The 27,943-nt window shown below is 36.0% G+C and overlaps 1 protein-coding gene across 7 annotated transcripts in view; it reads right to left on the reverse strand.

Annotated features, from left to right (window-relative positions):
• BMPR1B (bone morphogenetic protein receptor type 1B) overlaps positions 1-27,943 on the reverse strand; it is a 396,435-nt gene that overhangs the window by 303,899 nt on the left and 64,593 nt on the right. For 3 of the 7 annotated variants that reach the window (XM_050791850.1, XM_050791847.1, XM_050791853.1), the window contains exon 1: positions 1,852-4,807. The exons of 2 other annotated variants lie outside the window; for them this stretch is intronic. The gene's annotated coding sequence lies outside the window, so the exon portion shown is untranslated. Of the gene's footprint in view, positions 1-1,851; positions 4,808-27,943 lie in introns of those variants that run through there. 2 more of the 7 variants (XM_050791848.1, XM_050791849.1) reach the window with 2 other exon arrangements.

The raw sequence follows: 27,943 nt of genomic DNA on the forward strand, positions 1-27,943 counted from the left end.
TTAATACAAATAAGAAGAGTTATATTCAGTTCTTTGATTAAAACAAAATGAAAACAACTATTTTCACTCTTCTTTAACTCAAGATAACTCTTTCCATTTTTTGGTCTATTTGAACTAATTTATAGTTCAAGAGAAACTAACTCATGTGTACCACTAAAAATTTGGTCAAAATATCTCTTGCCATATTTTAAAATAAATGCCTAATCCAAAATTCTGTAATAGAAAAAAATTATGGTATGAATTCCATCAGAAGAATGGTTCCATTTTACATCTTCTAATGACTAAATTTTATAGCCAAATTTATTTTCCATATTTTTTACCTGCTATATATTTTTATAATAAAAGCATTGCATTTCTATTGAAATTCTTGTTGAGGAAAATTCAGGAGTTACATTCAAGCATAAAACAATTCTATTCAGAGATCATTTTAAATTATTTGGTGTATTTACTTCCATTTTACATAAACATATGTTTTTCAAAAATACATATTTTTTTCATTAACACATTGTTTTCTAAACTGATATTTGAAGAACATTCTGGGAGATATTAGTATCTATTCCACTAAAAAAAAGTGTTCTATTGTTTAAAATAGGTTTAAGCAAATTTAACAAATGTCTTTTTGAGGACATCTCAGAACCTGTAATGAGCTAACACTTCTTACGCTTTTTCAAGTAATAATAAATGACCTGGGAAGTAAGTTATAATAAATCTGGGTAGCAAGCAGTTTCCAAAATTTATTTCCTAATTAATATATTTATTTTCCTTGTTCATCTGTTAGCTTCCAGCTTGGGAAATGTATAAAGTACATTATATTGGAAGGATATTCTTATATAAAATTTTTTTAAACCATGATTTTAAGGTCGTAAATTATTACATCTAAATATAGTTCACTAGATTCTTTCCAAATTCTGTTGTCATTTTATATAAATCTTATTATATGTGTGTAACTATGCACTAAGGATAAAGTGCTAACCTTCTACAGAAAATGGTACGAAACTGCCTAAATGGCTACACATTTCACGTAGCACCTTTTCACTGAACTTGCATCAAAAGTATGTTGTCATTTGTTTAAATATTTGTTAATATGGCACATTTTCTTACTTGTTAATTTATTTTAATTTGCATTTCTTTGCATAAGAGTAAGGCTGTATTTTTTTCATATTTTATCAGCCATCTGCATTTATCCTTCCTCAGACTGGATTTCAGTTATCTCCTCCATACTTTTTGATCTCACTCATTTCATTTCTTGATCCTTCTCTTGAGATCTGAAAGAGTTCCTGAAGCATACTCTTTACTTCACTTAGTTTTTAAAAACATGAATTCTTTCTTGCCCCCTCTGCAGATCTGAGTCCCACCTTGTTTTAGTGTTCCTTGCAATCTTCCCAAACCTTTAGAGAAGCAGTTTGTTCTCCTCAGGGCTCTTTGCTGAAGTTTCATAAATATCTTATCTTCTACCTTCTGTTATGCTACACTGTTTTCTAAGTGTTCCAGTCATTATAAATTTCAAAACATGTGCTTTCCTCTTGCATCTTTAGGATGATAAGCCCTCACCTGGCATAGTTTTCTTAAATTAGGTCCCAAGTTGTTTGGAACCTTTCTATTGCCTTTCTGTAATGATGATGGCATCTACCACCAAACAGAAGGTTTGGCCTGTTCATTATGACCTTAGATGATTATAGACATCCCTTTTCAATGCTATAGCAAGAACGGAGAAAGATGTGAAGAGTCAGAAGCCCAGTTCTCAGTGACTGTGATATATTCATTTAAAGCTGATCTTCTGGACCGCAGCAGGACCTTCTTCTTACACATTGTTAATCAGCAAAAGGAACACTTGAAAACTAAAATGCCTACCATTGAGTTCTCTGTCCCCATCTTGAGCCTTTTACAGGAGGAAACCCCTTCCTTTCAGGATGCAGTAGTCAGCTGCTCCCCATCTCCCAGGTTCTTGCTACTTTCTATGACTTACAGCTGCTGGCTGGATGGAGCAAGACATAAGAAGAGAATGGAGACACACAGAACAGGAGGTCAGGAGGCAGCATGAGTGATGGTAATGCTATAGCTTCCTCAGAAAAACAGCACCCCTGCAGCAGATGGAGGGCTGCCCGGTTTTCTAGCCGTTAAAAGATCATGGGTCTCTGAGCAAGCAGCAGACGTTATAAAACAACAACAATAACAACAAAAACTACCTCTACATTTCTTACTTTGGATAGCTGGGTTTTCTTTTTCATGAGACAATCTGTTTTTTTCCCAGTCCAGCTCCTTATAGGTGAAAGAAATGCATCAAAATTTCTAGCAATTGTCAGTCTTTTTTGTTGTCATCTTCCCCCTGGGCCTTCACTGGTCTTTTAGCAGAAAACTGGAAGAGGCTGTGTCAACAACTGCAAAGTTATTTGAAGTTTTATTTTATTTTATTTTGACAAATACAAATTGTACACATTTATGGGGCACATAGTGATGTTTCAATAAACATATACAGTGTGGAATAATCAAATTGGACCTCTCTAAAATTTAAATATAAGTAAAAATCTGATTATTTCACTTCCAAGCACAAGCACTCATTTGATTAACTCAAATAACTTTATTTTAAATAAATTTATTAACGTTGAAAAGGAGAACACATAGGAGACTAGAAGGCACTGTTTATCTAGAAGTCACAAATATCACTAGTGGCAGCAATGCACATTCCTTTTCTTCAGTGGTAACTGGAACCAGAAGACTGAGAAACAGCCTTTCCCTTTAGTTGAAGTTGAAGGTGATTAACAAAAATAAGCACTATCTTCTGTCTTCAGAGTTTTAATTATCCCATATTTTTGTTACGTACATGTTATGTTATTTTAAAAGAGATGGGAAGAGTTTCTCTGAAGATCTATGTTAGACACATTTTAATTTTAATAGTGATGAAAACCATCTGAAAAGATTCACCTGCACACCATTGCAATTTAGAGCAAATGAGGTAGAGTCCGAGAAACCTGAGTTTAAATCCTGGCTCTACTATTTAATAGCTGTGTGACCTTGAGCAAGATAATTAACCTCTGTATGGCTCTGATTTCTTTTCTATCAAACGAAGATATTAATAATGCTTGCTTCATCAGATGGTTATCAGACTTAAAAATGAGAGAGAAGGCAAGTAACATAATAACTGTCAGATAAGTGCTCTATAAATGTTTGGTGTTCTTATCCCCCCACATATTATAAAATAAAATACTCAATATGAACCAGAATTCCTTTAAAGAAGGATCCTTTAAAGAAGACTAAAGGTTCTTTTTAGTAATCATCCACAGGGGTTCGTTAGCAACTGATAATTTGTTTACAATCTTTTTGCACCTAGATTATTATAGTTGGTGCTATCCAATATATGTTAGGCATATTCTGGGATATGTGAATATGGATTCACAAGGAATGTGAATCCTTTGTCCTTATTGATTACATTTCAGTATAACAGATAACTGAATAGACTACCGAGAAGGAAAAAATAAAAATACTGATGCTTTAGAAAATAGACCTCAAGTTCAAAAGCTTACCCTAGAGCAGAGGTTCTCAAGGGGATCACGTAAAGAGTAGCTTTTCCTGAAAATAAGTTATCGCATTTTTGGCTTGCACAATGACTAGGGAGCATGTCTTTCTTTTCACGGGCCAAGAATAGGCTTGCTAGGTTTACTGCAATACAGGACAGTGTCCCAAACAAAGAATTTTCCAGGGTCCCTCACGACTCTTCAGTGAATGGCTGGAGACTGATGAGAGTGAAAAATATGTTTATAATTATCTCAGTCTAGAACCTTACTGTATTTTATATATAAACACATAGTATTTATCAAAGATTTTAAATACACACTAGATTCCAAGAAGGCAACAAACTATGTAAATCAAGAGATTTGTTTTGTTCAGAGTCTTGTCACCATTATCAAAAACTTGCCTCCACAATCTCAATACCCCTTGTTATTTCTGAGTCACTGATACAACAAACCTTTTTCAGCCTGCATTTGTAACTCTGGTGTTCACAGTGATGCTACATATGAGTACAAGAATCTATCTACTTCATTATTCTTATTATAATTGTGTCCACATATTTCCATATTCAAATTCATTATTTTTGAAAATGCACTTCTTAAACGTTTTTATAAAATTATTTTCATATAATTTCTCCTTTATATTAGGGTACAATTACAGTAGAACCTCATGTCCACTTTTTATCATTCCAGGATACTAAAGGACTTATTCAGTAGATGAGGCATCTTGGGGCATGCTAGAAGGAATACAGAGCTTCACAGTAGTCCTTAAATATATGAAGACAGCCCAGGGGAAATGCAAATAACTCAAAACTGTTACTTTCCTTCAACTACAGATTGAACAGGAAATAAGTTTAACTTGCAGTAAGAGGAACGTAGGTTAAGTACTCTGATCAGCATCCTGAAGAAAAAGGCTGTAAAATCACTGGAATGACTGAGAAATTTCTGGTCAATATTTCTAAGCCATTTAAGAATGAGATAAGTAAAGTTTTCTTAAAAATCAAATTGGACTGAAAATTGGAGCAATTCTATAATTATTCATTTATTATGTTTAAATTTCAAAATGTTGAATTCATACTGAATTCAATCTTCAGGTTTAGTGCTTTTACAGTGATTTGGAGAAATGGAGGGTGAGGTGTGAAACACCTTCAGAGAGTGTCTGAAGTTTGATGGTGGCATGTGCTGCTAGTCTAACCATGACCTGCTCTTCCTCCCCTCCCCCTAAATAAATTTTTAAAAGAAACAAAAAACAACATTAGTCTTGAAAACAACAAAGCTTATTTTGAATATCTCTTAATCCAAAAACAATAAAAGTTACTTTACTTATGAATTCACTATCATTCATTACATTAAAGATAATACTATATAAAAGATATAGCCTCCATACATATTATCCTCATGGAGAGAATATGGTATTTTATGAACTGCCATAAAACCGCCTGCATCTTTGATCAGAAATTTTAATTTGGGATAAAAAATAGTTCAATCTTTGATATTCACTGTAAAGTAAAATTCACTTAAGTGGTTTGTATTCTTAGCTTTACAACTGGACACAGTATTTCAATAAATTAAAGTCTCTGGAGGTAGCAATCACACATGTAGGTCAAGCTTCAAACCGGCATGAGTCTTTCCCAAAGCAACTTTTCATTTTCACTTCATGAACTCCATGCTATGAAAAATTTAGTAAATAAACGAGTTGCTTTTTTAAGTAGTAAACATTTTAAGTAATAAACATTTGCTCATTTTTAATAAATTAAACACATACAATTTCAAGTTAGTACTTTGACCAAGACAATATAATCAGTGATACCAATCTAGGTTTGCAGGTCCCCGGAGTCTGGAAACTCTAGGCTGGGGACCACGAATCCACAATATATTAGGTTCTAAGAACATAAAATATGGCCATTAAGGGCAAACCAATTTTTCACAAAAAGACTTTCAATTTTAACCACCTAATATTTCTTTGTCTAAATCCCAGAATTTTTCTTGTAGCTGGAATTCCACACATGGTCTCCATATCCCCCAAAGAAATGTTCTTTCCAGATGAGTTCCTAAGAACAGAAATATGCTTCTTCGAAGTCAGCAAGCTATTTATAAAAACTACAGTAGCTCCCCAGGGAAGATCAATTGGCAAGTATAAAATTACCTTATATATAGTCTAGTAGTTGGTCTGCCTTTTCTTTAAGGAGGAGAAATAAGACAGTGATATCAAAAGATAAGTTACATGGAATGCAATAATTTTAATGTGGGTGCTTGCCATTGCAAGAAGAAAATGCTACTGATTAATTTTCATGACCCTGTAAAACATCGAAATCCCTAATGAACGGGCAAGGACACAAATGTAAGAAAACCAATAATGTACTTTTGTTACCACGACACCCATTTGGAACTAGAAAAAGCGAGATCTTAATTGTAAAAGTATCTTATTTTAGTAATATTAAAATATAGCTTATCAATTTATATATTTTTTGATCTATAAATGGCAATGGTTAATTATATCTAAAATTTCCATCATTCCTTAAAATTAGACAGAGTAATGTCCATATGTGTGTATACATATATGTTTTCCTATCTCTACAGTTTAATAACTTTTCTTCCAAATATTCACTTAAAACCACAGATTATATTCAAAATGTTGTTCAACTGATATGCCTGTACACATCTAAGAAGAATGGAGGCTGGCCCTAAAGAACGAAGACAGCTATGCTAGTGTGTCCCAGCTGAATACTGTACCTCCTTACACCTAATCCACTTGTAGTAACTACACTCAGTTTGTATATGTAAGAAATACTAACTGCACTGAATACAAATAGGTAAGGGAAAATGTGTTTGCCCCTTTAGCACGAGTTACCTGAATAATCTCTTATCTTCCACCATCTTTATTTCCAAACCACACAGCCACTGCTCTTCGGTGGCTTACATTCACGCAACAAACAATTACTGATAACACACTATGAGCCTACATTATGCCAGGCACTGAATGTACGAAGATGTACAGGACAAACAAGGTCTTCATAACTCGTAGAGTTTACAGTTTTAAATCTGGTTGGAAACAATAAATATTTGTGTATATGCATGGTTGTGATTCCTTATTTTATTTGTATAGTGTTTACCACGTGCCAAGCATTAACCTATATGTTTTATAATGATCTCAACTGACTCCTTTATGTTTGCATAAATATATAAATATAAAATTTCAAGTGAGCTTCCAATAAAGAACAGAAAATAACAACAAATATTATAAGATAAAATATGATTAATAGCTGCATAAATTAGAGGTATGTGTTCAAAGAATATCAGTTACTGGACTACAAGAAAAGTAAATACTTTTTAAAATTATTATAGACTAAAAGTAAATCCATGTCAAGGATAAAAACATGCTCTAATACTAATAGCCAACACTTCTCCAAAACTAACTTCTTGGAAGTTAGGAATAGGTCATTGAATCCTATCCTTTTTCTCTAAGATACATGTGTCTACTTAGCATCCACTGCAAAATTCAAATCAGAACTATATTTTTAACATGTCATTTAAATAAATAGAGATTAACTATATTTTTAATTCCAAAGTCCAACAAGTTATAACTCACTCAAAATTATTTTTGTCACCAGACTTTCATAGAAACCAATGAACTGGTTTGACAAAGAGTCACTCTCAGTTTTCTTATCAAAATTACTTACATTTGGAAATCTAGTATACCCCTCTACGAGGACATTAACTTTCATGGTTTGACTGATGAAATTTGCAGACTCTCCTGTGTTTACCAAAGGGGCTTACATGATGGGAAATAATTCTTATGAGCATTTTCCCCTTTCCAGCAGGAAGACATTTATAACATTCTCTAATTGGAAAAAAAAAAAAAAACCTGAAAATTCCCAGTGGAAACAGAAGTATCTGTTTATTTACCTAATAAACGTTTAGTGAGTACCTTCTACAAGTAGTAAACATTTACAGGGCACATGCCAGTCATTGCACTAGCCACAGCCACACAAGCAAGTCTATTTATTGCCCTCCTGGGAAGTGGAAGAAAGAACACAAATCCAAGCATATTCCAAGAAGAAAAGAAAAGGACCCATGGAGAGAGAGATTTAAGATACAAGAACAATCTGGGATATCTGTTTGGAGTAAGTTTCGAAGAAAATGGGGCTGGTGAGGAGGGCGTAGGAGGCCAGACCACAGGTAGTAGGATCCAGTCTTGGACAAGAGCGGTATACTCAGAGGTACCACTGAGGTAGGGGTCATTAACCTGAAGACCACAGATGCCAAAAAGATTCATGCACAGAATGAAGGATAGAAATTCGATGGGAAAAAGATTTTCTATTTTTATGAACATTTAACTAAGATCTAGCGTTTCTTTATGAATATAGGCAACAAATCACAGTACAATTACCAATACCTGTGACCTTGCCACCGGTGGAAATCACAAACATTTTCACATATCTCAGCTGTTACAGATATCTTGAAAGATTGTTTACATTACTACTTTGAAAATAACACAGTCACGCGACCTGCCACTAGACTTTGTTTCACACATCATAAAGACACATGATTATAGCACAATTGTGCTTTTTATATTTTTGAAAACTGTATTCTATTCATTAATTTCCTTTGTAATGCTATATATATACATTTTTTTCTTTTTCATTTAAAAATTACCTTGAAGAGGCAGTCCTAGGTTTCCCTAGACTGCCAAAGGGATCCATGGCACAAAAAAGGAAGAGCCCCTGCTCTGAAGCATGAGGAAAAGGATTAAAAAAATAAGGGCAGGAAGGATTATGTTGTAATCTCCCTCCATTGTCTCAACTCTTTAGTCAAAGCCCACTGCACACAAGAGCCCCGTGTCCATGGTGCTGTGGGAGGCTGAAGGAATGGCATCAACAAGAACTGGGAGGAAGGGAAAAAAGCAAGTCTGAGGCAATCCTGTAAGCACTGTAAAATGAAGGGTTGGAACAAACAGAGGGAGAATATAGTAGATCCTAGCACAGGCAATAGCTGGTCTAGGAAAATCACTGAGCACTAGCCTGTACTTAATTTCTAAAAGCGCCTTCTCTCCTAGCCATTCCTTACTTCTTGTTCCCACACTCCTCAGTCCTCTGTTTAGGACAGCTCACAGAAACTAAAACAAACACACACACATAAACCAAAAAACCCCTCCTACCTTATTATGCCCCACCACATCTAATTACCAAACTGCATCTGTGGCCAGATGTACTCTCTGCTTTCCCTCAACTGGATAAACAGGCTAGGTACCTACCTGAGCCCATCCCCATGCCCCTGTTTTTGTATGAGATCCCGTCTTCTCTGGCCAACTCAAGCACAGCACTACAGCAGTTTCCCCTTCTCTCTTCTACTAGATCATTCCCATGATGTATTTACTTTAATTTTAAAAAATAAAATTGAAAACAACAACAAAGAAAACTCTCTTGACCTCATTTCCTATTCCAGCTGCCACTAATTTCTCAGCTCCCTTTTTCCTCAAGAGAACAGTCTAAATCTGCTGCCTATACTTCGTTCCCCTGCCTTGACCTCTACTGAAACCAACCCAATCAGGCGTCCCTGGACACTCCAACTTGCTTTTCTCAAGGGCATCCATTGACTCTCCAAGTTGCTGAACTTTAAACAGGACTTAACTGAGGTTATCAATTCCTTCTCTTTCAAATACTTGCATCACATGGCTGCCAGGACACACATGTACTCCTGATTTTCCTATACCTCGCTTTTTCTCATTCGCCTTTGCTCATTTATTTCCCCAACTTTCAAACCTTGGAGTGTTCTGAGCTCAGTTCTCATATTGCTTTCTATCTACATTCACTCCCTACACCTACATGGTCTTGTACCACTTAGCAGCTTTAGGTAAAACCTATGTATTAACAAAACTCAAATTTTTATCTGGAGCCAGCCTGAACTCCAGCCTCCAATATCCATTTTGATATCTCAGCGTATCTAAAAATGAATTCCTGGTTTCACCCATGCCTTCACCTCTCAGTCCCTCTCAGCCTTATGAATGGGAACTCCATCATGTCATCTGGAAAAATCTTTGGAATTGTTCTGGATGCCTCCCTCTCATTTACTCCCTACATCTAATTCAAATCCTTTCTATTTGTCCTTTAAATACATCCTGAATTTTACCTTTTCTCATCAGCTCCACCCCTGCCACCCTGGAATCGCTTCAGTAGCTTCTAGCAGGTCTCTCACTCCCACCCATTGTCCTAACATTCCTCTCCACGCAGCCGCCAGAATCACCAATGATAGTTCATATTATTCATGTGATCAAAACATTCCAATGACTTTCCATATCACTAAAAATAAAAACTAAAGTCCTTAAGACTGTCTGTAAGACCAATCATGATCTTGGTGCCTGTTAACCTCTCTGAACTCCCTCTTACTCGTTTCCTCTTAGATCCTTCCACTCCAGGCACGCTGGCCTCGTTGCTGGTCTTTAAGCGCACTGGGCACATTGCTGCCTTGGGTCATCTGCCCTTGCTGTTCACTTCACCAGGATTGTCTTCCCCCAATATAAAATGAATTGTACCTCACTCCTAAACCATGAAAGTCAAAGCAGTGATTAATTCTTTAAAATAACCATTTATCCCCCATTTGCATTTCTGTAAATTGGGCATGTTGGGGGGTTAATTATGAAGAACTATTACTTATAGCAGTTCAATGAATTTTAATTCCCCACAAACGTCTTTCATAGATTCAATGAAAGAGCTTAACTGAAATCTAGCTTCCCTTTTCTTCTAATTCCTAATAGAATCCTAAAACTATAATAGGCTAGAATTGTATTTACTTACTAATACTACACCTGTATTAAATTGGATTATTTCTTATGCTTACTTCCCTGAATTTTTCTAATTTTTAATTTTTGTAGGTACATATGAAGTGTATACATTTATGGGGTACATGAAATATTTTGATGCAGGCACTCAATGCATAATAATCATGTCAGGGTAAATAAGGTAACCAATATCTTAAGCATTTATCATTTCTTCGTGTTACAAAAAAACCCAATTACACTCTTTAGTTTTTTTAATGTACAATAAATTATTGTTGGCTGCAATCATCCTATTATGCTATCAAATTGATCTTATTCATCCTGTATATTTTTGTAGCCTTTACCCATCCTTACTTCCCACTCCCAATCTCACCCCACTACCTTGCCACCCAGAGGTAAACATCATTCTATTCTGTATCTTCACCAGTTTATTTGTAGCTCCCACAAATGAGCAAGAACATGCAAAGTTTGTCTTTCTGTGCCTGGCTCATTTCATTTAACATAATGTCCTCCAGTTCCACGTATGTTGCAGCAAATAACAGTCTCATTGTTTTTTATGGCTGAATAGTACTCCATTGTGTATCGGTACCACATTTTCCTTATTCATTCATCTGGTAATGGACACCTCCGGTTGCTTCCAAATCTTGGCTATCGTGAACAGTGCTGCAATAAACATGAAAGGGCAAATACCTATTCAATATACTGATTTCCTTTCTTTTGGGTAAATACCTAGCAGAGGAATGGCTGGATCAGATGGTAGTCCTATTTTTACTTTTGTGAGGAACCTTCATACTGTTTTCCATAGTGGCTGTGCTAATTTACACATACACGAACAGGGTACAAGGATTCCCTTATCTCTACATCCTCAACAGCATTTGTTACTGCCTGTTTTTTGGATAAAAGCCATTTTAACTGGAGTGAGATTATATCTCATTGTAGTTTTAATTTACATTTCTCTGATGATCAGTGATGTCTAGCACCTTTTTACTTACCTGTTTGCCATTTGTATGTCTTTTGAGAAATGTCTCTTCAGATTTTTTGCCCATTTTTGATCAGATTAGACTTTTTCCCAGTATTTGAGCCCCTTTTCTGGTTATTTATTCCTTGTCAGGTGAGTAGTTTGCAAGTATTTTCTCCCGTTCTGTAGGTTGTCTCTTCACTTTGTTGACTGTTTACCGTACAGAAGCTTTGTAACTTGATATAATGCCATTTGTCCATTTTTGCTTTGATTGCCTGTGCTTGTGGGGTATTACTCAAGAATTTTTGCCCGGTCCTATGTCCTGGAGAGTTTACCCAATGTTTTCTTTGAGTAGTTTCATAGTTTGGGGTGTTAGATTTGTCTTTAATCTATTTTGATTTTATGTTCATATACTGTATTAGTCAGGGTTCTCTAGAGGGACAGAACTAATGGAATATATATATACACACACACATATATTCATATATATATAAATAAAAGGGAGTTCATTAAGTATCAACTCACACAATCACAAGGTCCCACAATAGCCTGTCTGCAAGCTGAGGAGCAAGGAGAGCCAGTCCGAGTCCCAAAACTGAAGAACTTGGGAGTCCGATGTTCGAGGGCAGGAAGATTCAGCACAGGAGAAAATGTAAGCTGGAAGGCTAGGCCAGTCTCCCTTTTCACATTTTTCTGCCTGCTTACATTCTAGCTGTGCTGGCAGTTGATTAGATTGTGCCCACCCAGATTAAGGGTGAGTCTGTCTTTCCCAGCCCACTGACTCAAATGTTAATCTCCTTTAGCAACATCCCCACAGACACACCCAGGATCAACACCTTGTATCCTTCAATCCAATCAAGATGACACTCAGTATTAACCATTACATATATGATAAGAGATAAGACTCTAGTTTCATTCTTCCACATATAGACATCCAGTTTTCCCAGCATCATTTCTTGAACAGACTGGCTTTTCCCCAATGTGTGTTCTTGGCACCCCTGTCAAAAACAAGTTCACTGTAGATATATAGATATATGGATTTACTTCTGGGTTCTCTATTCTGTTTGACTGGTACGTGTATCTGTTTTACATGCCAGTACCATGCCGTTTTGGTTACTACAGCTCTGTAGCATAACTTGAAGTCGGGTAATGTGATTCCCCCAGTTTTGTTATTTTTGCTCAGGATGGTTTTAACTATTCTGTTCCACTGAAATTTTTAACACTTTTAATATACTTGATGAGGTAACAAATATTAACACAGATTACTAGAGAAGAAATAATTCTTCCAAATTCCTTCCCTATATAGGCTGATCCTCTGTTATGCCAAAATAATAACACTTCCTGACTCAGTATTTCTTCTTAAAGGATACACATAAATAGACTAGATACTAATATTTGCTTATATTTAGAATTTTAATTAAAAACTGGTTTTGCAAAGTTTAAACAGAAGACATAAACAAGAGACAAAAATTTTAGGTTGTGACTGAAAGAAATACGTATTTCTTTACAAGTTTTGAAAGTGACCATTCTTAAATTAAGAATTTCCGTGGTTATTGTCAGTCTCACCTTTTCTAACCTAACCATTTATTCTGAACTGCCTTAAAGTTCAACTACCTGATATTGAACTGAAATTTTAAAAAAATACAAATATAGCTTTAAAAATAGTCCCTTATATAACTTTCTACCCTATTATTTACTCTTTAAATTATATAATTAAAACTTCTATGAAATATTTAATCTATGATATATTTATTTTATAAAATTCTAATCATCAACATTTTGTGATTTTTCTCATCTTTTAGTGTTGATACTCTATTTTGCTCTCTTCATATTGGGTAACGGCAGAGAAATGCTTACAAGAAGCTAACCCAGAAGAACCAGCAGTATTACTAATTTAATTTTTCCTCTTTCTTCTCTGGATTTTCCTGGAAGAAGAACCCGGGTGAAAATATTTGGCTGCTAGGATCTGGCCCACTATTATCTCCTCAGTCACATTCATTAATCTCACTAATTTGCACTCCTGATTAGTGAAAAACATGATTCACTGACAATTATCCAGTGATCAATATGAAATTGATTTGAAATCCAGAGCCACTACTTCTTTCTATTTTCAGCGAATCTTTCTTTCCCAGAGCAAAATCCCGCATTAAACTAAACTGCCTATGGCCCATATTACATGTGAAACAATCTGCGGGGACAGGCAGGGAAGTCAGGCAGACATAAAGAAGACAGCAGAGACCAAGAGACCTGGCCAATATCCCCTCTCTAGTATTCTGCTTCAAGCTCCTCTACACAGTACCCATCCCTCTGGCATGGAAATGGGGCAGGTGGGGAATGTCTTGGATCCTCCCACACTTTCTCCCAGATAATGTAATTTTGAGCAGAGAAGCTGACCAGAGGAAGTCATTCACTTGTAGGATCTCTAGACACTCAGATAAACAGGCAACTGGCTCTAATCCTAAGGCCTCATTGTTTAAATCTTCCTTTGAGCCACTCTGAATCCTCCCAACTAATTCACTTTCCTTACGATTAGTTTCTGTTTCTTGTATCTGTAATAGAGGGAGCTGGCAACAAGAAGGAGCAAGCCACAGTGGAAGAAGAGTCGACGCAGAAGATTCACACATATCAAAAAAAAAGATGATTCAGAATAGAAGGGCTACATTAGTTTCTTTTTTAACCTGCTTTTGTGATGAGAACAATTAAGATAAATTCTTTTAGCAAATTTCAAGTACGCAATACATATCATCAGCTATAGTCCCCATGCTGTACATGAGATCTCTAGAACTTATTCATCTTCTAGCTGAAAGCCTGTACCCTTTAACCAACATCTCCCCATTTCCCCCCATACTCCAGCCCCTGGGGACCATCATTCTACTCTTTGTTTCTCTAAACTTAGAAAGGTTATGTTTACATTTCACATGTCTTAGAAGTTTCTGGTATAGAGTTGCATTGCAGCCCCAGGTCATCCTTCACTATTACTACAAAACTGGAGGTGCACTAGGAAACTGACCAGAGTAGGAGGTGAGTACCCAAAATCAAGGAAGCGAAGGTGAGCTGCACCTCGATGAGAACAGAGGAAATGGCTCGTAAGGCTTTTCACCCCATTATTGCCTGTCAAAATAAAAATAAAATTTATTCACCACACCTCTTTTGAATACAGCAGTGTTTCCAAAAACTTTTAAAGTTTCAAATTTAATTTGTCATTGAATAGACTAAACATAAAATAATAACCAAAAGATAAATCTTGAAACTCAAAACTTTGATTAGTTAAAATAAAGGTCTATAAAAATGCAGCATATTATGACCAATGTAACAAGAATAAAAGAACTCCAGTTCTATTATGTTATCACTGAAGAATGGAACCATTACCATTCATTTGAAGTTAGACACCTGAAAGGAACCAAGGCAGAAGAAACACATCAAAGACGCAGTGAAGCATGACTTCAAAAGGTACAGCACAGATGTGAGCTGGGAAGCAGCCTGCTCCTATGCTAGAGCTCAAACATAGGGCTGGCTGTTCACTTTCAAACCAGGAAAATCTATGAACACTATCACCACAAATTGTTTTGATAATAAACTTCCATAGATTTACCTAGAAAGGCTTCCTTTTTATTCATAAAAATAAGTAGGAATCCATACCATGTGTAGTTAAGATCATGGACGTCAGAGTCAGGCTGCGTGGGTTCACCAGCTTGAGTCTTTACTATGGGATTTTGGGCAAGTTATTTAATCATGCTGGTCCTTGATTTTTTTTTTCAGAGTTAATATAAATATTAAATGCAATTATATGTTTAAAACATTAAAACAGTGCCTGGCAGAGAGTATGTCCTATTATTACTTGAAAATAACTACGAGTTTTTATGATTCCTGTTTCATGAAATCTGGGTATTAAACAGCTAATTCAACAAAACATGCACACATACATACATGCATACATACAGTGTGTATGTGTAGGTATAAGTAAAATGAAAATATTATATTTTAAAAGTAATAAACAGTACTGTGAGGCATTTTATTAATGAAGATAAATAGATTTGTTTTCTCTTGGCTATTTTTCATCCTGTAATTATCACAGAGGAAACCTGGGGTTAAGAGTTCAATTCTAGTTTTCAAATTGTCCTGCAGCTCAATTACAGCTACTAAACACATTCACAGACTAAATGTAATGGCCTTTGGGTACAAAGCATGTTAAAAAATAAGTATCCTCTGGAGGTTGCAGTGAGCTGAGATTGGGCCACTGCACTCCAGCCTGGGCAACAGAGTGAGACTCTGTCTCAGGGGAAAAAAAAAAAAGTATCTTCAGATGTTTTTACTAAGATTATTAGTATCCAATAACTGGTTAATCACAAAGATTGTATGTACTTGTAAATAAAAGTGAATCAGGGATAACTTACCTTTAAAGTGGAAAATATTTTATGAAAACCATGGTTTTCTAGAAATCTATCTAGGATATGGTATTTAATAAATATTTTTCAGAGTTCTATTTATTATATACATCAAATATGTGTTAGTTTTACTAAAAACCCCAGTAGGTTAAGATTTATTTAAGACTTCTTTATACTTATCTTCTGGTACAAAGAGGTGTCTGAAGTCACTGGTTAAACAACTTTGGATTATTCATTTTACTCCAAAGATTTAAAAGGAATTCTTGCTTTATACTAAAGTATATTAGGAAATATAATGTAAAGTTATAATTAATATGACAAATAAAACATGTAAAAAATAATTTGTGCTTCAGGCTACTCGTCCAAGGACCCTGGGGTGTGTATTCACTCTCCCTTCCCATCTGTATGGTGAGGGAACTCCTGAGTGTATCATCAGCATCTCTGTCTTCCCACTTCCTAACCAGCCCTAGTTTCCACTGGGGATCTGTGTTATTACTATCATAATGTCCTTCCACTCGTCCAGCAGTCATCCCCTTTAAGTAGCTCCCTAAGGAAGATTTCTCCTGAAGTAAGATTAGAATGTACACAGAGAAATATTACTGAAAACCACTTTATTCACAGATATTTTCATTTTCATTATTACCAGATTAACTATCATCAATAGAAAAAAATTATTTAGATAACTCCTAAATGGCTGGAAATCTTACATTTGAATACAAATTAGCATGGTCTTAGAAAACAGAATCTTTAAATTGTAGAGTTTTACAAAATTTACACTTAATAAATGTTTTCAATTTAAATTTGAATCTAAAAATATATTATTGTATCTTTCACACCACATTTGGTTGTTACCAAAGAGAATGTTACTGCAGTGTAAAAAGTTTTGCCAACTGATATCATTTATTGCAATCCCAAACACTTGTTAAGCTTATTACAGGGTCATTCAGTTTTTCAAAATGGATTCCTTTAAGAAAATTTCAGACAAAATGCTAGCATGTATAGAGAATTACTTTGTAGCTGAAGACTGTGTGCACACTGCTTTCAAAAAACAGTCAACAAATCACCCTATCTTATATTTTTAAAAATTCTGCTAAAGGCAGGCATGGTAGTACACGCTTGTAATCCCAGTTATTCGGGAGGCTGAGGCAGGAGAATCACTTGAGCTCGAGAGTTCAAGCCAGCCTGGGCTACTTAACCCCATCTTTGAAAATGTTTTTTAATTAAAAATAAATCAGTAAATATAAATGTAAAATTTATATTTTAAAATTGCCATAGATAATCCACACTATTATTTGGAAACTTAAAACACCTTATGGAAGATCTTTACACCTTTCTATACAACCAAAAATAACTCATATAACCAATAAAATCTGCATTTCTTCCTAAAAGAGCCCAGAAGCTACATAAATTAATGGTTGCCAAATGCCCTGTCAAAGTGAAAACACTACTCCCTATCTTTGAAGGATATTTTCAAAATTAAAAAAAAACACACACACACAAACTGCATAGTATTCAGATTTCTCTGAAATTTTAATGACAACCTAATTCTTAAGAACTACTTGGTTCAACAAGTAGGAAAGAACTGATTAAATTTATTTATTTACTGTTATCGAAATACCTAAAGTAGGCACTGCCATTTCCATTTTAGAGTAAGATATGGAAGAGCTGCTACTGTTGAGTGCTGGTGATGCTGAACTTTCTGTACTGGACAATCAGTGATCCAGAAAGTATAAAACACTCCCATTCTGGTGAACTGTTTTATTGGTTCCAGTTCATAAGGTTCTAAACTATAGAATTTGATTTTCTACACCAGTCCCTAATCTCCTTGTGAAACAGGAGTGTAATGTCTTTGAATGGGTTTAATACCGATGAGTTTATTCACCGCCTGTGTCAAAGTTGTAGAGAAGGCTTCCCAGAAAAAAACCTTGAAGAGTTTGAAAGGAAAAAAAAAAAAATCTTTCCTTGGCTTTTCAAAATTAAGGGGAGGTGGAGGGGGAAAAAGGAGGGTTTTCAAGTATGCAAAGCTGGAGGAGGAAGGAAAAAGTAAGACAAAACATTCAAAGGACAGGGAAGAAAATTGGACAGTATAAGAAAGAAAAAGGATGGCAGGAAGATAAGGAAGATAAGCATATCATGAAAGAACTAATGGAAGTTATCTGTACCCCCAAACAAATCTGTACTTGTAAAGCTCTTGCAGAAGCCTTGGCTTCCAACTTGTCCTATTTCTCAGTGGCTTCCTACAGGCAATTGCCTCAGGGTGATCACCTGCTGATACTCACTGCAGACAGGCAGAACTGTGCCTGCTACAGCCTTGGAAAGCAGCTCAAGCCAACAACATGTAAGTCCTCAGGTATAATGGGAAGTGACTGGCAATGTTCAGACATTAGCATATCTCAAGCACAATAATACATCTAATCCGTTTAGGATAATTTAAACATATTTTAAAAATACAATTAATCAACAAAACCAAACATCACACTACATATGGGTAGCTCTCAAGTACACCTGCATACAATGAAGCATTTATTTTCTCAAGTTTCAAAAACAACAAGAAATGTCTAACCTCATGTATCAGGATTACCTGGTACCTGCACTTACCCTAATATGTGTAATACCCAAGTGTGCATAGAGCAATTTGTTCATTCCTAATTCACTCACTACCTCACACACTCACCCACCAAATATTTATCTTTTGCCTACTATGTGCTAAGAACAATTCTGGGTCTATAATATGCTCTGGTGTGAAAGAAAACAACCCAGTTGTATTATCATCCTTTTAAAATTCTATAAGGAACACAGCCAACGACAGCATTGAACTTAGGCAGGGGAAGGAGGTGTTGGGAACTGATGGGAATATCAGGAAAGATTCGGCTAAGATACGTCTGAGGTCAAATCTGAAGCAAGAGAAAACAATCAGACAAGGGAAGATGAGTAAGATAGCACTGAGAGCTAATCATAAGCATTTCATGAGAGATAATAAAATGAGCTTAAATGATTCAGGAAAAGAAAAAAGTGGGGAGAACAAGTAGTGGCCAATAATGGGGCTACTTTATGGGTCATGTTAAGGATATTGGTCTTTACCCTAAGAATAACGAAAGTCGGCCGGGCGCGGTGGCTCACGCCTGTAATCCCAACACTTTGGGAGGCCGAGGCGGATCACGAGGTCAGGAGATCAAGACCATCCTGGCTAACACGGTGAAACCCTGTCTCTACTAAAAATGCAAAAAAATTAGCCGGGTTTGGTGGCAGGCGCCTGTAGTCCCAGCTACTCGGGAGGCTGAGGCAGGAGAGTGGCAAGAACCCGGGAGGCGGGGCTTGCAGTGAGCTGAGATCCTGCCACTGCTCTCCAGCCTGGGCGACAGAGCCAGACTCTGTCTCAAAAAAAAAAAAAAAAAAAAAAAGGAATAATGAAAGGCTATGGAAGGTCAAATGAAAAATGATAATTACTAATATTTACTGATTATCTACTATGTGCCAGTGACTATGGTAGGCACTTTGTATTAATTAATTTTTTTAATACTAACAACCCTATGAAGTAGGTACTTATTTATACCTGCATTTTTTTTTTTTTTTTTTTTTGGAGAAAAAGTCTCTGCCTCTTTCACCCAGGATGGCGTGCAGTGGCACTACCACAGCTCACTGTAGACTCGAACTTGCGGGTTCAAGTGATCCTTCCACCTCAGCCTCCCATGTAAATGAGAATAAAGGCATGTGCCACCAGGCAGGGCTAATTTTTGTTTAATATTTTGTAGAGACAGTCTCACTAGGTTGCTCAGGCTGGTCTCAAACTCCTGACCGCAAGGGATCCTCCCGCCTCAGCCTCATGAGCCACCGCTCCCAGCCTATACCTGCATTTTAAAGATAAGGAAACAACTCACAGACATGACCTACTCAAGTGCAGAGTTGGGATTTCTTTGACCCATGCAGTGTGACTTTAGCATTCATGTTCCCAATACACTACACTACCTTTCCCTATTTATTTATTTATGTATTTACTTATTTACTTATTTATTTATTTTTTGAGCTGGAGCATTACTCTGTTGCCCAGGCTGTTGTGCAGTGGCACAATATCGGCTCACTGCAACCTCTGCTTCCTGGGTTCAAGGAATTCCCCTGCCTCAGTAGAGATGGCATTTTACCATGTTAACCAAGCTAGTCTTGAATTCCTGACCTCAAGTGATCTGCCCACCTCAGCCTCCCAAAGTCCTGGATTACAGGCGTGAGCCACCATGCTCGGCTGCTACACTACCTTTCTACATGAGACCAATCTGATCAAACCCGTAAAATCAGCCGCCCCATGGTACAAATAAACTTTCCTCTATTAACCACTGGGGACTCTAGTTAACTTCAGTAATAATAGTGTCAGGAGTAAATAATAAAGAGTAACACATCACTTAATGACAGAGATATGTTTTGAGAAATGTGTCACTATTTCCTTACATGAACATCATAGAGTGTACTTACACAAACTTAAATGGTGTAGCCTATTGCTCCTAGGCTACAAACCTGTACACCATTTCTCTGTACTAAATACTGTAGGCCAGCGGTTCTCAACCTTTTTGGCACTAGGGACCAGTTTCATGGAAGACAGTTTTTCCATGGACCAGGGTGGGAGTGTAGGGGGATGGTTTTGGGATGATTCGAGTGTATTACATTTATTGTGCACTTTGTTTCTAGTATTAATATTACATTGTAATAAATAATGAAATAATTATACAACTCACCATAATGTAGAATCAGTGGGAGCACTGAGCTTGTTTTCCTGCAACTAGACAATCCCACCCGGGAGTGATGGGAGACAGTGACAGATTGTCGGGTAGTATATTCTCATAAGAAGCTCACAACCTAGATCCCTCGTATGTGCAGTTCACAGTGGGGTTTGCAATCCTATGAGAATCAAATTGCCACAGCTGATCTGACAGGAGGCAGAGCTCAGGCAGTAATGTGGGTGATGCGAAGTGGCTATAAATACAGGTGAAGCTTAGCTAGCTTGCCTGCTGCTCACCTCCTGCTGTGTGGCCCTGTTCCTTACGGGCCCCAGACTTGGGGCTGGGGATCCCTGCTGTAGGCAACTATAACATAATGGTAAGTATTTGTGTATTTAAACATATCTAAACATACAAAAGGTACAGTAAAAATACATACAAAGGCAAAAAGTGTACAGGACACTTACCATGAATGAAGCTTACAGGACAGAAAGTTTCTCTGGGTGAGTGGTAAGTGAATGAGGAGGCCTAGGACATTATTATTGTACACTAATGCAGACTTCATAAACATTGTATACTTAGGTTTAACTAATCTATTTTTTCAATATTTTTCTTTTTTTTTTTTTTTTTGAGGCAGAGTCTCGCTCTGTCGCCCAGGTTGGAGTGCAGTGGCGCGATCTCTGCTCACTGCAAGCTCTGCCTCCTGGGTTCACGCCATTCTCCTGTCTCAGCCTCCCGAGTGGCTGGGACTACAGGCGCCTGCCACCACGCCCGGCTAATATTTTGTATTTTTTTAGTAGAGACGGGGTTTCACCATGTTAGCCACGATGGTCTCGATCTCCTGACCTCGTGATCCACCCGTCTCGGCCTCCCAAAGTGCTGGGATTATAGGCTTGAGCCACCGCGCCCGGCTAAAATATTTTTCTTTATTAACCTCAGCTCACTATAACTTTTTTACTTCATAATTTTGTAACTTTTTGACACTTTTATAGGAACATTTAGCTTAAAACACACATTGCACAGCTATACAAAAATATTTTTTCATTATATCCTTATTCTATAAGCTTTCTTCTATGTTTAATTTTTTTTTTTTACTTTTTAAACTTTCTTGCTAAAAACGAGGACACACACACATTAGCCTAGGCCTACACAGGATCAGGATCATCAATGTCACTGTCTTTCACCTCCATATCCTGTCCCACTGGAAGGTCTTCAGGGGCAGTAACACACATGGAGCTGTCATCTCCTATGATAACAATGTCTTCTTCTGGAATGCCTCCTAAAGGACCTGCCTGGGGCTGTTTTACAGTAAACCTTTTCTTTTTTATAATTAGTAGGAGTACATTCTAAAATAATGACAAAAAGTGTAATCAATACATAAACCAGTAATATAGTCATTTATTATCAAGAATTATGATATACGCACATAATTGTCATTGTGCTATACTTTTGTACAACTGGCAGCACAGGTTTGTTTACACCAGCATCACCATGAACAGGTGAGTAATGTGTTGTGCTATGGGGTTATGATGGTTACAATGTCACTAGGCAGTAACAGGAATTTTTCAGCCACATCCTTATGGGACCACTGTCACACATGTGGCTCTCAATGACCAAAACGTCACTATGTTGCACATGACTGACTGTATTTCCTTCCAGTGGTAAATCAAAAAAAGTAATTCATGCTTATTTTATGAATTTTATTAACATCCACCTCTACTATTTCAGATATTATGGCAGTATCTACAGGTAAGTTTTCGCAAAGGCAATCCCAGTAATAGCAATGCTTAAAAGAGTTTAAAAGGGGTGAGGGAGGAACATCTAAAATTATATGCTACATGGAATCAAATCTCATCTATGAAGTCACTTAATGAAAACCAATGATTCAAAAATATTTTAAATATTGAAATTTTAAAATTAAGTTTTGACAAAATATGAATGACTTATCTAACAGAATTATATTTATAAATACAAAGTATAGCAAAGTGTATAAAAGTGAAAACAAATATGAATAGAATTCTATAATCATATATCATGTTAAAATTTAACTTTTCTGAATTTCTTAAGTCAAAAATATCTTCATTAACATTTCTGTTATTTTTTCTAAATTTTGAATTTTCCCTTTTGAAGTTGTCCAAAAAATAGTTTATTATTTATCTCTAGGAAAATTTACTATAACAAATATATGCAAGAGTTATTTAATATGAACATACTTCCTATGATGACCTAAATATATTACTGATCAGAACTAGCATGAATAACTCCATGTCACATACTTATATAATGTCTCATTTCTAATATTTTTAAATTCAGAATAATTATTTATTCTCAAACTCTTCCTACAAATGATAGATGCACTGAATTTTATCTACATAAAACTGCCTACTGCTCAAAGAGATGCTTCCAAGCTACTGTTTATCCTTCCCAAATTTAGAAATGTGTTACAAATTTTCTGCACTATTTTTCAAGCCAATCACTGTAAAATATAATAAACTACACCTCTCATGTCACACAATCCTGACCTTGGGGATTATAACAGGTATCATGCCTCCTTTTCCCTTAGCACCTTGGACTTCCTTACCAGAGTACTGCATTCTTTAGGAAAGGTTGTTTCCTTGCCTCTCCCTTCCTATGCACTGTAAATTCTGTGAGGATCAGCACTGTGCTCTTTTTATTTACCAGTGTGCATCCAGCACCTAGCACAGTGCCCAGGAAGCCCCTACTAAGGACCCAATAAATAACTGTTGAAGGCCAGGCGTAATGGCTCATGCCTATAATCCTGGTACCTTGGGAGGCTGAGGTGAGAAGATCGTTTGAGCCCAGGAGTTCAAGAACAGTCAGGGCAACGTAGAAAAAGCCTGTTTCTACAAAAATAATCCAGGCATAGTGGCGTGTGCCTGTAATCCAAGCTACTCGGGAGGCTGAGGTGGGAGGATCTGTTGAGCTCAGGAGGGCAAAGCTGCAGTGAGCTGTGAATGGCGCCACTGCACTCCAGCCTGGGAACAGAATGAGTCTCTGTCTAAAAAAAAAAAAAAAAAAAAAAAAGTAAAATAAAAAAATTGTTGAAAGACTTTCCTAAGAGCAACATCATAAAGAAATTATGCCCTATTGGAATAAATTGAGAGAAAGCTTCAAGAAAAGGACAAAAGCACACCTCCCTGTGAAAACTAAATTTCTCAGGAATTCTACTTGCACTTCTTTAACTTACAGAAGCATAAACTTAAGGTACAGTCAGGGTGTGGTACGTAAGGTCAGATACTTAATCTACAGCTAATCCAACTCCACTGTTACTAAATCCTGAATCATAAACTTTCAACACCTTTTTCATTCTACCACACCTATCTTCTACTTGGCAGGAATGCATTATGTTTTGTTTTGTTTTTTATGACTTCTCTCACACACCCCCAAGCATAAAAACTTGACACCTAAATATCACTACTCAGAATAGTCTGGCCTTCTTTTAAAAGCATACATATTTTTAAATGATTAGCTCTTTATTTTGAAAACTATGTTCCAGGAAACCCTAGTACAGTGGTTCTCACATGTATCAGAATCATCTGGAAGGCTTGTTAAAACACAGACATCTAGGCCCCACCATCATATCTAATTCAATAGGTTTGGGGTGGGGTCCAGATGATGGTGATGCTCATGGTGCTGGGACCTCACTTTCAGGATGAGTGTCCATGGGTGCTTGTTAATAGATGTTCTGTAAGGGAAAAAAATACCCATTTTCAAATAATGCTGGAAAATGCTGCATATTCTATATGCCCTCTTAACATTTCAGTATACGCATTCGCATACTGAAAGCTCTGAAAGTTCTGCAGTAAATTAATATGTTTTATACTGTTTATCAAACAAAATTATTTGACCCTGGAATCCTGTAATCAAAGAGTAATAATTAACATCTTAATATGCTCTGTAAAATACACTGTGGAAAAATCTACAGTGGACTCTTTAAAAGTGTTTTCTTTAAAATATATTTCAGCAGAAAAAATTCTGTTATTGGAAATAATCCAAATTATTACCATGTATGATTCCTGTCCAAATAAAATAAAAGCATCTCAACTTCAGATCAGGCACTGTTCATTCAATCATGTATCTCATTTCTTGCAATGCTACTTTTTATAGCTCTGAGTGTGAGGTAAATATCAAGATCACATCATGTTTTAGTTATTAATCCTATTAATTAGAAACTAGGTATAATTTAACACTATTTTGAATTTGAAATAATGAAAGCCACACATTCACCTTTATTTGCTCACATTTACGAATAAAATGTATAAGCCAAAGGAATGAAACACCTTAAGTATGTTCAAGTGAAAACATTTTCTCACGCAATCGTATCTGCTGTTTACAAACACCTTGTGTGAAACTGACATGGCAGGCATTTTTCTCTCTGTGTTAGCATGAGTTGGTTAACTGTGAAAAGGAAAAGCAAGTGAGTCACCAATTATGGAACTAGGTGATGACATGTCTTTTGACTCACATTCCAGTCATCTCTCCATGACACTGTGCTGCTTCAGTGAAAACTTTTATACTGATCCTGTTGATTTTATCTGACATCTTTTCTCTTTCTCTTCTCTTTTAATCACAAAAACTGCATGTGAAAATAAATGCATATTTAAAATCTTTCACATCATAGTATAGACAGATACTTTCAAACACTGCTACATGGGAAGCTAGGCACTGCTGGCTGCCACAAAAACAGCAAGAATGAATCATTAGGAGAAGATAAAGAAGGGAAAAATGCTGAACAAAGGCATCAGTGAATATTTAATGGAATTTTTTAAAGTAAGCTCTCTAAGGAAAGACATTTTTGTCTGCTCACATGCCTAACTCAGTGCCTGGCAAATTACAGATATTCCATACTTACTTGTTGAACCTGTTAGGAATGACCAAGATGGGCAATAATTTGCAAACAGCACAAAACCATAAATAATATATTTGAGAAACAGAGTTTAGTCTTTTATGTACACTTTATTTTTAAAGGGTCATTTATTAAATAGATTTTCAAATCTATTTATATAACATAATCATACTGTCTCAAGTCAAAGACAGAGGAACTACTGCTTAAAACTCTAAACTTGCAAAAGGAAGTGCTTTTGCTATTGAAGCCTCAACTAACTCAACCAGAGAGACACAGAGGGGGATGAGGAATGAGGAAAAGAGAACGCTTATTACATAAAACGCCATTTTAGAAACAGTGTTCCCCTAATGAGTCAAATTAGATTATATTTCATATTAGGAAAATTACTTCCTTAAAAAACCTATAGATTTTTTAGAATTCAGTATTTTTGGCTTATTTTTGTAATTATATCATTTAAAGTAGTATTATGCTGCAAGTTTTACTCAAATAAATTATTTTAATTAAAGAATTTACATCTGTTTGGCAAAGTTACTATATTTTAATTTCCATATTTTATTGGCAAAACTGTTTCTCTTGGAAAGGTAGGGTTTTTCACTGAAATCTATATGACTAATATAAAACTATTGATTTCAGTTTCAACAATTTAATATTATAAGCATATATTTACCTTTCCTTTTGGGTAAGCAGAATAAAATTTTTCCTAAGTTACTAATAACAGGGACTTCTACAGGGTTAGCAATTATGCATCTGTTTCCATTTTTATTAATGTACAGAACATTCCAGATGTTCCTCCTTCATTGGTATTCCTGAGATTCTCTTTACCTTAGAAATGGTAAAGTAATTGAATCTTAAAAAAAAAAAAAAAAAAAAAAAATCTTTTAAAAGGAATTTCAATAATTCCACTTTTTATAAGAAAATCTAAAATCTGCAAGAACAAATTCTCCTCTGAAAATGCCTTAAACAAGTGAGAGCAGGGACACAGCAGAAAAGCACAGTGCAAAAGAGAACAAAGGGAGCAGGAAGTGAATCTGGAAGCAGTCCAGCCCAAGTGAGCTTTAAAACATGGTGAAAGAAGACCCCAGTGCTGCAGGTGTGCAAATGACTACACTTGACAGCGGAATAACATCTGCAATATCCCTGCAACCTTTTCTGACCCTTAATATCCTTCACAAATTATCAACTCTACCACCAATAGAACACAGCCAATAAAGGCTCAAGTAAGATCTCTAGGCAGTCCCTATTTAAGGAACTAATGTTTCACTTATGCTTCACATTATCTTTGAAAATCTGAATTCCACATTAAGTACCATTCTGTCAGTTTATCTATCTATTGACTGGCCCTTATCAAATAAATAAAAATTTGAATTAATATTTTTCATGAAATGATTTTAAAATTATTTTTTCCACAAATAATAAACCTTCAGATCCTGTTCCAATAGCCAACGGCACTGGGGAAAAAGTAATATCCATAATGCAAAAGCCTAAAATAAAAAAGAAATGTTATCATATGCCTGGCTCCAAAGTGTGGAAAAACAGAAAAAACATCCTTTGTTGTGGTATTTTTAATTATCTACAAATGTAATGTGTACTTATAAAATTTGCTTTTATTTTCTTATATTAATAAAACTATTTCCATTCAGAAAAATGTAATCCATTTTCTTTCCACATTCTGCAAAGCATTTTGATATTTGTACAAAGGCAGTCTAAATTTACCCATTACAAGAGTGCTCTGCTTTACTCCCCAAAACTACTGCAACCAGTCACTGTCACCCATGTATTTTGTCAACGGTGGTTGAGGAAAATCAAAGTGTCCCAATTCTTGCCAATGAGAAGGCAAATCTGCTACAAGATTTCTGGGAAAGGTTTTTTTCCATCTTAAAAAACGATGGTACTATTTTGTTTTGTTTTGTTTTGTTTTTCCTTTTGAGACAGAGTCTCACTCTATCACCTATCAGACTGCAGTGCAGTGTCATGATCACAGCTCACTGCAGCCTCGAATTCCCGGGCTCAAGGGATCCTCTCACCTCTGCCTCCTGAGTAGCTAGGACTACAGGCATATGCCACCCTTCCCAGCTAATTTTTAAAAATTTTTTGTAGAGATGGCATCTCACTTTCTTGTCCAGGCTGGTCTCAAACTCCTGAGCTCAATAGATCCTCCTGCCTCTGCCTCTTGAGTAGCTGGGATTACAGGCATGAGCTACCACACCCAGCAGTACTATTCTTATAGCTGAAAGTGGTATCTGCTGCTAACAGCCAGAGGATGGGGCCATCACAGAATGTCAGAGACTAGAGATGAACTCCCGTCCGCAAAAAGAACAGTTAACATGAGTCTGGAATGACATTACTCAGCCTCTAGTCTGTATAAATCACCTCTGGCATCCAAACTACATGAACATCCACTTAAAAGAGATTCTAAACGTCCTTCTTTTTCAAGTAAGTTTGTATTGAAATTTTCTGTTTCTATCCAACATTGTTCTACCTAATGAGAATCAATGTAACAAAATGTCAATTTAAATTAGTTAACTGATCAAGGAGTCCATGTTACAAATTTCAGTAACTAAAATTTTATAAAAAACAGAAATTAGACAATAATCTGAACACTATATATAACTTTTACTACATTTTTATTTTATAAAATAAAAATTTACCCAAAATAAAAATGTTTTTACTCAAAAGCATACCAAATTTTCCCCATTTTTTCCCCAAGATCAATTAAACAGAAATTTTTCTGTGTGAATCAAATCTG

Source organism: Macaca thibetana, chromosome 5 (genome assembly GCF_024542745.1).
Source record: "Macaca thibetana thibetana isolate TM-01 chromosome 5, ASM2454274v1, whole genome shotgun sequence".
Classification (NCBI taxonomy): domain Eukaryota; kingdom Metazoa; phylum Chordata; class Mammalia; order Primates; family Cercopithecidae; genus Macaca; species Macaca thibetana.